Source organism: Salvelinus sp. IW2-2015, unplaced genomic scaffold (genome assembly GCF_002910315.2).
Source record: "Salvelinus sp. IW2-2015 unplaced genomic scaffold, ASM291031v2 Un_scaffold820, whole genome shotgun sequence".
Lineage (NCBI taxonomy): Eukaryota > Metazoa > Chordata > Actinopteri > Salmoniformes > Salmonidae > Salvelinus > Salvelinus sp. IW2-2015.
In genome coordinates, this window is record NW_019942622.1 from 1 (window position 1) to 11,610 (window position 11,610).

Here is an 11,610-nt window from a genome sequence, read left to right on the forward strand (position 1 = left end):
CTGTGCTTTCCCCTAATAAACTTTAGAACACCGGTCTGTTCTTTCCCTTATAACACTTTGAGAACACGGTCTGTTCTTTCCCCTTAATAACACTTTAGAACACCAGTCTGTTCTTCCTTTAATAACACTTAGAACACCGGTCAGTTTTTTCTCCTTAATAACACTTTAGAACACCGGTCTGGTTCTTTCCCTTTAATAACACTTTAGAACACCCGTCTATTCTTTCCCTTTAATAACACTTTAGAACATCGGTCTGTTCTTTCCCTTTAATAACACTTTAGAACACCGGTCTGTTCTTTCCCTTTAATAACACTTTAGAACACCGGTCTATTCTTTCCCTTAATAACCTTTAGAACACCGTTGTTTCTTTCCTTTAATAAACTTTAGAACACCCGTCTATTCTTTCCTTTAATAACACTTTAGAACACCGGTCTGTCTTTTCCTTTAATAACACTTTAGAACACCGGTCTGTTCTTTCCCCTTAATACACTTCAGAACACCGGTCTATTCTTTCCCTTTAATAACACTTTAGAACACCGGTCTGTTCTCCTTTAATAACACTTTAGAACACCGGTCTGTTATTTCCCTTTAATACACTTTAGAACACCGGTCTATTCTTTCCCTTAATAACACTTTAGAACACCGTCTGTTATTCCCTTTAATAACACTTTAGAACACCGGTCTATTCTTTCCCTTTAATAACACTTTAGAACACCGGTCTTTCTTTCTCATTAACAACACTTTAGAACACGGTCTGTTCTTTCCCTTTAATACACTTTAGAACACCGCGTCTGTTCTTTCCTTTAATAACACTTTAAAACACCGGTCTATTCTTTCCTTTAATAACGCTTTAAGAACACTGGTCTGTTCTTTCCCTTTAATAACACTTTAGAACACCGGTCTGTTCTTTCCCTTTAATAACGCTTTAGAACACCAGTCTGTTCTTTCCCTTTAATAACACTTTAGAACATCGGTCTGTTCTTTCCCTTTAAAATAACACTTTAGACACCAGTCTGTTCTTTCCCTTTAATAACACTTTAGAAACACCAGTCTGTTCTTTCCCTTTAATAACACTTTAGAAACCGGTCTGTTCTTTCCCTTTAATAACACTTTAGAACACCGGTCTGTTCTTTCCCTTTAATAACACTTTAGAACACCGGTCTGTTCTTTCCCTTTAATAACACTTTAGAAACCGGTCTGTTCTTCCTTAATTAACACTTTAGAACACTGGTCTGTTCTTTCCCTTTAATAACACTTTAGAACACTGGTCTTTCTTCCCTTTAATAACACTTTAGAACACCGGTCTGTTCTTTCCCTTTAATAACACTTTAGAACACGGTCTGTTCTTTCCCTTTAATAACACTTTAGAACACCGGTCTGTTCTTTCCCCTTAATAACACTTTAGAACACGGTCTGTGCTTTCCCCTTAATAACACTTTAGAACACCGGTCTGTTCTTTCCCTTAATAACACTTTAGAACACCCGGTCTGTTCTTTCCCCTTAATAACACTTTAGAACCCGTCTATTCTTTCCCTTTAATAACACTTTAGAACATCGGTCTGTTCTTCCCTTTAATAACACTTTAGAACACGGTCCTGTTCTTTCCCTTTAATAACACTTTAGAACACCGGTCTGTTCTTTCCCTTTAATAACACTTAGAACACGGTCTATTTCTTCCCTTTAATAACACTTTAGAACACCGGTCTGTTCTTTCCCTTTAATAACACTTTAGAACACCGGTCTGTTCTTTCCCTTTAATAACACTTTAGAACACCGGTCTATTCTTTCCCTTTAATAACACTTTAGAACACGGTCTGTTCTTTCCCTTTAATAACACTTTAGAACACCCGTCTATTCTTTCCTTTAATAACACTTTAGAACACCGGTCTGTTCTTTCCCTTTAATAACACTTTAGAACACCAGTCTGTTATTTCCCTTTAATAACACTTTAGAACACCGGTCTATTCTTTCCTTTAATAACACTTTAGAACACGGTCTGTTCTTTCTCATTACAACACTTTAGAACACCGGTCTGTTCTTTCCCTTTAATAACACTTTAAAACACCTGTCTATTCTTTCCCTTTAATAACACTTTAGAACACCGGTCTGTTCTTTCCCTTAATAACACTTTAGAACACCGGTCTATTCTTTCCCTTTAATAACACTTTAGAACACCGGTCTGTTCTTTCCCTTTAATAACACTTTAGAACACCGGTCTATTCTTTCCTTTAATAACACTTTAGAACACCGGTCTGTTCTTTCCCTTTAATAACACTTTAGAACACCCGTCTATTCTTTCCCTTTAATAACACTTTAGAACACCGGTCTGTTCTTTCCCTTAATAACACTTTAGAACACCAGTCTGTTCTTTCCCTTTAATACACTTTAAACACCGGTCTGTTCTTTCCCCTTTAATAACACTTTAGAACACCCGTCTATTCTTTCCCTTATAACACTTTAGAACACCGGTGTTCTTTCCCTTTAATAACACTTTAGAACACCAGTCTGTTCTTTCCCTTTAATAACACTTTAGAACACCAGTCTGTTCTTTCCCTTTAATAACACTTTAAACACCGGTCTTTCTTTCCCCTTAATAACGCTTTAGAACACTGGTCTGTTCTTTCCCTTTAATAACACTTTAGACACCCGGTCTGTTCTTTCCCTTTAATAACGCTTTAGACACCAGTCTGTTCTTCCCTTTAATAACACTTTAGAACACGGTCTGTTCTTTCCCCTTAATAACACTTTAGAACACCGGTCTGTTCTTTCCCTTTAATAACACTTTAGAACACCGGTCTGTTCTTTCCCTTAATAACACTTTAGAACACCGGTCTGTTCTTTCCCTTTAATAACACTTTAGAACACGGTCTGTTCTTTCCCTTTAATAACACTTTAGACACTGGTCTGTTCTTTCCTTTAATAACACTTTAGAACACCGGTCTGTTCTTTCCCTTTAATAACACTTTAGAACACCGGTCTGTTCCTTCCCTTATTAACGCTTTAGAACACCGGTCTGTTCTTTCCCTTTAATAACGCTTTAGAACACCGGTCTGTTCCTTCCCTTTAATAATGCTTTAGAACACCGGTCTGTTCTTCCCCTCAATAATGCTTTAGGTCAGCGGTCTGTTCTTTCCCATTTAATAAACAGGAACTGTGCGTCAATTATAAGTAAGTAATAAAAAAATCCCCATCAAAATCCGCCAGTTTAACCTCTAATTCCTCCCAAACCCGGATCCGGGAGCACCCCCATCAGTAAAAAAAGCTGACGTAGCATACCTAGCATAGCGTCACAAGTAAATACTAGCATCTAAATATCATTAAATCACAAGTCCAAGACACCAGATGAAAGATACACATCTTGTGAATCAAGCCATCATTTCTGATTTTTAAATGTTTTACAGGGAAGACACAATATGTAAATCTATTAGCTAACCACGTTAGCAAAAGACACCACTTTTTTTACTCCACCAGTTTTTTACTCCATCAGTAGCTATCACAAATTCGACCAAATAAAGATATAAATAGCCACTAACCAAGAAACAACTTCATCAGATGACAGTCTGATAACATATTTATTGTATAGCATATGTTTTTTAGAAAAATGTGCATATTTCAGGTATAAATCACAGTTCTACATTGCAGCTGCAATCTGAAATAGTGCCGAAGCAGCCAGAATAATTACAGAGACCAACGTCAAATACCAAAATACTCATCATAAAACATCTGAAAAATACACAGCGTACAGCAAATGAAGAGCCAACATCTTGTGAATCCAGCCAATATTTCAGATTTTTTAAGTGTTTTACAGCGAAAACACAATTTAGCATATATTAGCTTACCACAATAGCCGGAAACACAAGCCGTTACCAGTAGCAAAGGTTAGCGATCGTAACAATCCAGCAAAAGATATATAATTTTGACTAACCTTGATATACTTCATCAGATGACAGTCCTGTAACATCATATTACACAATGCATATTAGGTTTTGTTCAAAATGTGCATATTTAGCATCACAAATCGTGGTTATACAATGTGATCAGTAGCAACATTTCATGCATTCTGGCCGCGCCATCTTGGAGAGGCACCTAATCTAATCGATAAATAATCGTAAACTTGACTAAAAAATACAGGTTGGACAGCAAATGAAAGATGCATTAGTTATTAATGCAACCGCTGTGTTAGATTTTTAAAATTAACGTTACTAGACATACAGGTGTGCGTTACAGCCAGACTAGTGCCGCAATTAATGGCGGACAAATCCTTTTACATTTTTTCCACATAAATACGGAATAACATCATAAATAGCTCTTACTTTTGGACGAGCTTCCATCAGAATCTTGGGCAAGTTGTCCTTTGTCCAAAAGAATCGTTGCTCGGTTGTAAAACGTCCTCTTCAACTTTGGAACTAGCAGCTAACAATAGCTATGTGGCGCAGACATGCCCAAATCTTCAAAACGCAATACTAAGGAAATTCCGAAAATCGCAATATACTCGCATAAACTGATATAACTCGGTTTAAAATAACTTCGTTATGATGTTTCTAACACCTATATCGAATTAAATTACAGACGGATATATCTAAGGCCGATAACTGAGCGTTTCAAAATGCCATCCTGAGGTCTTGCTTTGCGTCATGACGAACGTCGAAAAGAGAGCTCCCTCCGTTCCTTGGGGTTTTATAAGGTCTGAGATCTGCCAAAAACTCCATTCCAATTCTCATTGGTTACTGACATCCAGGGGAAGGCGCGTGCAGTTCATGTCGACCCATAGGATACATACAGAGCTTTAAACTGATCTGAGAACAGAGCCTCGTTTTCAGACCTTCGCAGTTCCTGTCATGAATTTCGCTGCAGAATGAGTTCTGTTTCACCCACAGACATAATTCAAACGGTTTTAGAAACTAGAGATTGTTTTCTATCCAATAGTAATAATAATATGCATATTGTACGAGCAAGAATTGAGTACGAGGCAGTTTAATTTGGGAACGATAAATGTCGAAGTTGAAAACAGCACCCCCTATAGTGACAAGATAGAGATATCTGTTTTTTTTCTTTGGCTGTGTCTCAATCCACTGCATCCGTGTATGTCGGCCTTCCGCATTTGCAATAGAAGGTTTTTTATTTAAAATTTAACTACGTGTTACGTACGCCTCTAGGAAGAGGGAACGCAACACCCTGCTACAACTCAACTCCCCGTGTAGTGAAAGAGGTATGGGATTGTAGGTGCSAGTAAGGATGACAAAGGCAGWGATGGATACCGTTTACAGGMAATTTATTCCGTCWCACGGTKATTTTGGGGAAAAGGGYCTGGACAGAACCAAAGCAAAGAAAGTAAATGTCAAATCCCCCTCTCCTACCTACCTGCCTACCCACTATGAACGCCAAAGAGGGATCCGGATGGGCCAGCACGMGCRGAGGTAAACAGAGCKCTCAGGTGACGAAAAGCCCTGTCCGCCTCAGCCGACCACTGCAAACGCACCGGTCCCCCCTTCAGCAGTGAGGTAAMGGGAGCCGCTACCTGACCAAAACCCCGGATAAACCTCTGGTAGTAATTGGCAAACCCTAGAAACCYCTGCACTTCCTTTACCYTGGTGGYAGTCGGCCAATTACGCATGGCTGAAATGCGATCACTCTCCATCTCCACCCCTGAGGTGGAAATGCGGTACCCTWGGAAGGAGACGGACTGTTGGAAGAATAGGCATTTCTCAGCCTTGACYTACAGGTCATGCTCCAACAGTCCASCAAGCACCCTGCGCACCAGGGACACATGCTCGGCGTGTGTAGCGGAGTATATCAGAATGTCATCAATATACACCACTACACCCTGCCCGTGCAGGTCCCTGAAAATCTTGTCTACAAAGGCTTGGAAGACTGATGGAGCATTCATCAACCCGTACGGCATGACAAGGTACTCATAATGCCCTGAGGTCGTACTGAACGCCGTCTRCCACTCGTCTCCCTTCCTGATACGCACCAGGTTGTAAGCGCTCCTGAGATCTTGTTTGGTGAAGAAGAGCGCCCCGTGCATTGACTTGGCGATAAGAGGTAGCTGGTAACTGTACCTCACCGTGATCTGATTTAGGCCTCGGTAGTCAATGCACGGGCGCAGACCTCCCTCCTTCTTCTTCACAAAAAAGAAACTCGAGGAGGCAGGTGAAGTGGAGAACCGAATGTACCCCTGATGCAGGGATTCGGAGACATATGTTTCCATAGCCACCGTCTCCACCTGTGACAGGGGATACACACGTGACTCCTGGGAAGTGCAGCGTCTACCAGGAGATTTATCGCACAATCTCCCCGTCGATGAGGTGTTAATTGAGTCGCCTTCTTTTTGGAGAAGGCGAGAGCCAAATCGGCATATTCGGGGAGGAATGCGCACGGTGGAGACCTGGTCTGGACTTTCCACCGTAGTAGCACCAATGGAAACCCCTAAACACCTCCCTGAGCACTCTCGCGACCACCCCATGATACCCCTCTGTTGCCATGAAATGGTGGGCAAACCAGGGAAGGCCTAGCACCACGGGAAACGCAGGAGAGTCAATGAGAAAGAGACTGATTCTCTCCTCGTGACCCCCCTGCGTCACCATGCCCAGGGGGATGATAGCTTCCCTAATTACTCCGGACCCTAATGGTCGACTGTCCACAGCGTGAACTGGGAAAGGCCTAACCACTGGAACAATAGGGATCCCTAACCTATGGGCGAATGCTCTGTCGATAAAATTCCCAGCCGCTCCTGAATCGACGAGCGCCTTATGCTGGGAATGCTGGGAAAACTCAGGAAAGTAAACATGCACAAACAGGTGTACAACAGAGGGCTCTGGATGAGAGTGGTGCATGCTCACCTGGGGTGACGCCAGAGTGCCCTGCCTGCTGCCTCGACCGCTAGAGGAACCAACCCGGGAACCGACCAGCAGTGTGACCTCTGCGGCTACAGATGGTACACGTGAAAGCCCCTCCTCCGGCCTCCCTGAGCGCAGCACCTCCCAGCTCCATAGGCACCGGAGCGGTGGTGCTGGGAGAGGGAATCGACAGAGCCCTCTCTGGACGTCCGCGGGTGACCAAATCAAATCAAAGTCAATTTATTTATATAGCCCTTCTTCATCAGCTGATATCTCAAAGTGTCTGTACAGAAACCAGCCTAAAACCAAACAGCAGCAAATGCAGGTGTAGAAGCACGGTGGCTAGGAAAAACCTCAGAAAGGCGGACTCTGGAAGAACCTAGAGAGGAACCAGGCTATGAGGGGTGGCCAGTCCTCTTCTGGCTGTGCCGGTGGAGATTATAACAGAACATGGCCAAGATGTTCAAATGTTCATAAATGACCAGCATGGTCAATAATATAATCACAGTAGTGTTCGAGTGCAGCAAGTCAGCACCTCAGGAGTAAATGTCAGTTGGCTTTTCATAGCCGATATATAAGAGTATCTCTCGCTCCTGCGGTCTCTAGAGAGTTGAAAACAGCAGGTCTGGGCAGGTAGACGCGTCGGTGAACAGGTCAGGGTTCCATAGCGCAGGCAGACAGTTGAAACTGGAGCAGAGCAGCGCCAGGTGCTGGGGGGACAGCAAGGAGTCATCATGCCAGGTAGTCCTGGGCATGTCCTAGAGTTCAGGTCTCCGAGAGAGAGAAGAAAGAAAGAGAGAATTAGAGAGAGCATACTTAAATTCACACAGGACTCCGGATAAGACAGGAGAAGTACTCCAGATAATAAACACTGACCCTAGCCCCCGACACATAAATACTGCAGCATAAATACTGGAGCTGAGACAGGAAGGGTGTCAGGAGACACTGTGGCCTATGATGATACTCCGACAGAGCAAACGGATAGGAATATAACCACCACTTTGCCAAAGCACACGCCCACACCACTAGAGGATCTTTCAAGCACCACTTAACACTGACAAGGCCGATATACCAAAGATCTCCGCACAAGACAACCCAAGGAGGCGGCGTCAGACCCAGAAAGATACGTCAGTGACTCAACCAACTCAAGTGACGCACCCCTCCTAGGGACGGCATGACAGAGCACCAGTAAGCCAGTGACTCAGCCCCTGTAATAGGGTTAGAGGCAGAGAATCCCAGTGGAGAGAGGGGAACCGGCCAGGCAGAGACAGCAAGGGCGGTTCGTTGCTCCAGAGCCTTTCCGTACATCTTCACACTCAGCAGCTTATCCAACCGAGTGGACAGGTCCACCAGCTGGTCGAAGGTGAGGCTGGTATCCCTGCAGGCCAACTCCCGACGGACATCCTTGCGCAGGCTACAACGGTAGTGGTCGATAAGGGCCCTGTCGTTCCATCCCGCTCCTGCGGCCAGGGTCCGAAATTCCAGGGCGAACTCCTGGGCGCTCCTCGTCCCCTGCCTCAGGTGGAAAAGACGTTCACCTCGTCCAATTCCGTGAAGTCGTCCAACGCCGCATCTCCTTCTCCCCACACGCCGTTAGCCCACTCCAGAGCTCTCCCTGAGAGGCACGAGACGAGGGCGGACACCCTCTCCCTTCCCGAGGGAGCCGGGTAAACGGTGCCCAGGTATAGGTCCAGCTGTAACAGGAAACCCTGGCACCGTGTCGCCGTCCCATCATACTCCCCGGGAAGGGCGAGACGCATCCCACTGGGACCGGGTACAGGAGGGACGAGTAGTGGGAACCCCTGTTGTGATGGAGGCGCTTGAGGGACTCTCTGTCTCTCCCAGCGGTCCAGGGTCTGGACGACGCGGTCCATCACGATGCCGAGATGTTGTAGCATCGCCGCGTGTTCTCTGACGCGCTCCTCGACTCCTATAACCGGGGTACCTGCTCCTGCTGACTCCATGGTGAGGTGTGGAATTCTGTAAAGGGGTGCGTAACTGGTGGCAGTGAAGTCAGACGCAGGAGAGCAGAACTAGGTAATAGCCGGAGTAGATTAATTTCAAAACCAACGGCATAAAGAAATAACCAACATGGATACAAAATCCGACGCGCACCAGTAAACATGTGCACAAGCACTTACAACAAACAATTCCACACAAAGACATGGAGGGAACAGAGGGTTAAATACACAACACTTAATGAGGGAAATGAGAACCAGGTGTGTAGGAAAACAAGACAAAACAAATGGAAAATGAAAAGTGGATCGACGATGGCTAGAAGACCGGTGACGCCGACCGCCGAACGTCGCTCGAACAAGGAGAGGAACCGACTTCGGTGGAAGTCGCGACAGCAACATTGATTTTCTCAACATTGTTGTGCAGGTCGCTCATCTTTTACATTGAATTGAATTGAATTTATTTTGGGCAACAGACATATACAACAAAATGCAAAATGTGGACTCAGAGGATATCACTTGAAAGTATTAATTACAACTCTTGTTTCCAAAGTGGTCCTCGATGGTAAAAACAATAACACATATAATGATTAAAAGACAAGACAAAATTACAAACAACCATAAATACATTCATTTATATTGACATCTTAAAAAGTGGCACTATTCACTGCAATTCTCCCTAACCTTAAAAATCAACCATATTCATTTCACATTAAAACAGTATATTCGTTGCACATCATACCGATCCTTCAAATAAATACACCTGAACAGCAGTAGGGGCCACAAGGGGCAGTGGACTGGTTTCTCTTACTTAGACAGCCTTGTCCAGATGAAAACCTTTCCCTGCTTTTTAAAGCTATTTTTATATTTTCTTTGCTTGATCTCTAAGGGAAGGCTATTCCATAGACAAATGCCTGTATGGAAAAACGTGCTCCTCGCAGTACTGTTTACTCTTGGGAGTTTACAAGACATAACACTAGCTCTGGTATTGTAGCTGTGTTGGTGATAGACCATATCAATGTGGTTTTTCACGTAACCTGGGGCACGATCATTTAAGATGTCAAACATATGATTAAGTTTAAGTTGGTCCACTCTGGACTCCAAAGGAACCAAGCCCACCTCCCAGAACTCCTGTATCCCTATGTGGGTCCTAGGGGAGAACATATAACATATACCTGATAACATTATGTGGGTCCTAGGGGGGACATTCAGCATATACCTGATAACATTATGTGCGTCCTAGGTGGGACATTCAGCATATACCTGATAACATTATGTGGGTCCTAGAGGGGACATTCAACATATACCTGATAACATTATGTGGGTCCTAGTGGAGACATTCAGCATATACCTGATAACATTATGTGGGTCCTAGGGTGGACAATCAGCATATACCTGATAACATTATTGGGTCCTAGGGGACATTCAGCATATACCTGATAACATTATGTGGTCCTAGGTGAGAACATTCAGCATATACTGATAACATTATGTGGTCCTAGTGGGACATTCAGCATATACCTGATAACATTATGTGGGTCCTAGTGGAGACATTCAGCATATACCGATAACATTATGTGGTCCTAGGGAGACATTCAGCATATCCTGATAACATTATGTGGGTCCTAGTGGAGACATTCAGCATATACCTGATAACATTATGTGGTCCTAGGGGACATTCAGCATATACCTATAACATTATGTGGGTCCTAGGAGACATTCAACATACCTGATAACATTATGTGGGTCCTAGGGGACATTCAACATATACCTAGATACATTATGTGGTCCTAGGGACATTCAGCATATACCTGATAACATTATGTGGTCCTAGGGGACATTCAGCATATACCTGATAACATTATGTGGGTCCTAGGTGGAGACATTCAGCATATACCATAAACTTATGTGGGTCCTAGTGGACATTCAGCATATACCTATAACATTATGTGTCCTAGGGGACATTCAGCATATACCTGATAACATTATGTGGGTCCTAGTGGAACATTCAACATATACCTGATAACATTATGTGGGTCCTAGGTAACATTCAGCATACTATGAAACATTATGTGTCCTAGTGGACATCAGCATATACCTGATAACATTATGTGGGTCCTAGAGGGGACATTCAACATATACCTGATAACATTATGTGGGTCCTGGGGGACATTCAGCATATACCTGTAACATTATGTGGGTCCTAGGGGGACATTCAGCATATACCTGATAACATTATGTGGGTCCTAGGGGACATTCACATATACCTGATAACATTATGTGGTCCTAGGGGACATCAGCATATACCTGATAACATTATGTGGGTCCTAGGTGGGACATTCAACATATACCTGATAACATTATGTGGGTCCTATGGGACATTCAGCATATACCTGATAACATTATGTGGGTCCTAGGTGGGACATTCAACATATACCTGATAAACATTATGTGGTCCTAGGGGACATTCAGCATATACCTGATAACTTATTTTGCATGACCTGCATTCTCTTTTTCAGTTTTTGATAGCCACTATACCAAGCAGAGCAGGCATAATCAAAATGACACTAAATCAAGTTGAGACAAGCGTTTCTTAATTTAATGTAAAATATCTAGTGTTACGATATAAAAATGTCAAATTTGTTTGACATTTTGAAAAATTTTTTGCAGCAATCAGGTCTCCAGAAAGGGATTGATCTAGGGACACACTGTCACGCCCTGGCCATAGAGGCTTTTATTCTCTATTTTGTTAGGCCAGGTGTGGACTAGGGTGGGCATTCTAGTTTCTTTTTTTCTATGTTTCTGTTTCTAGTTGG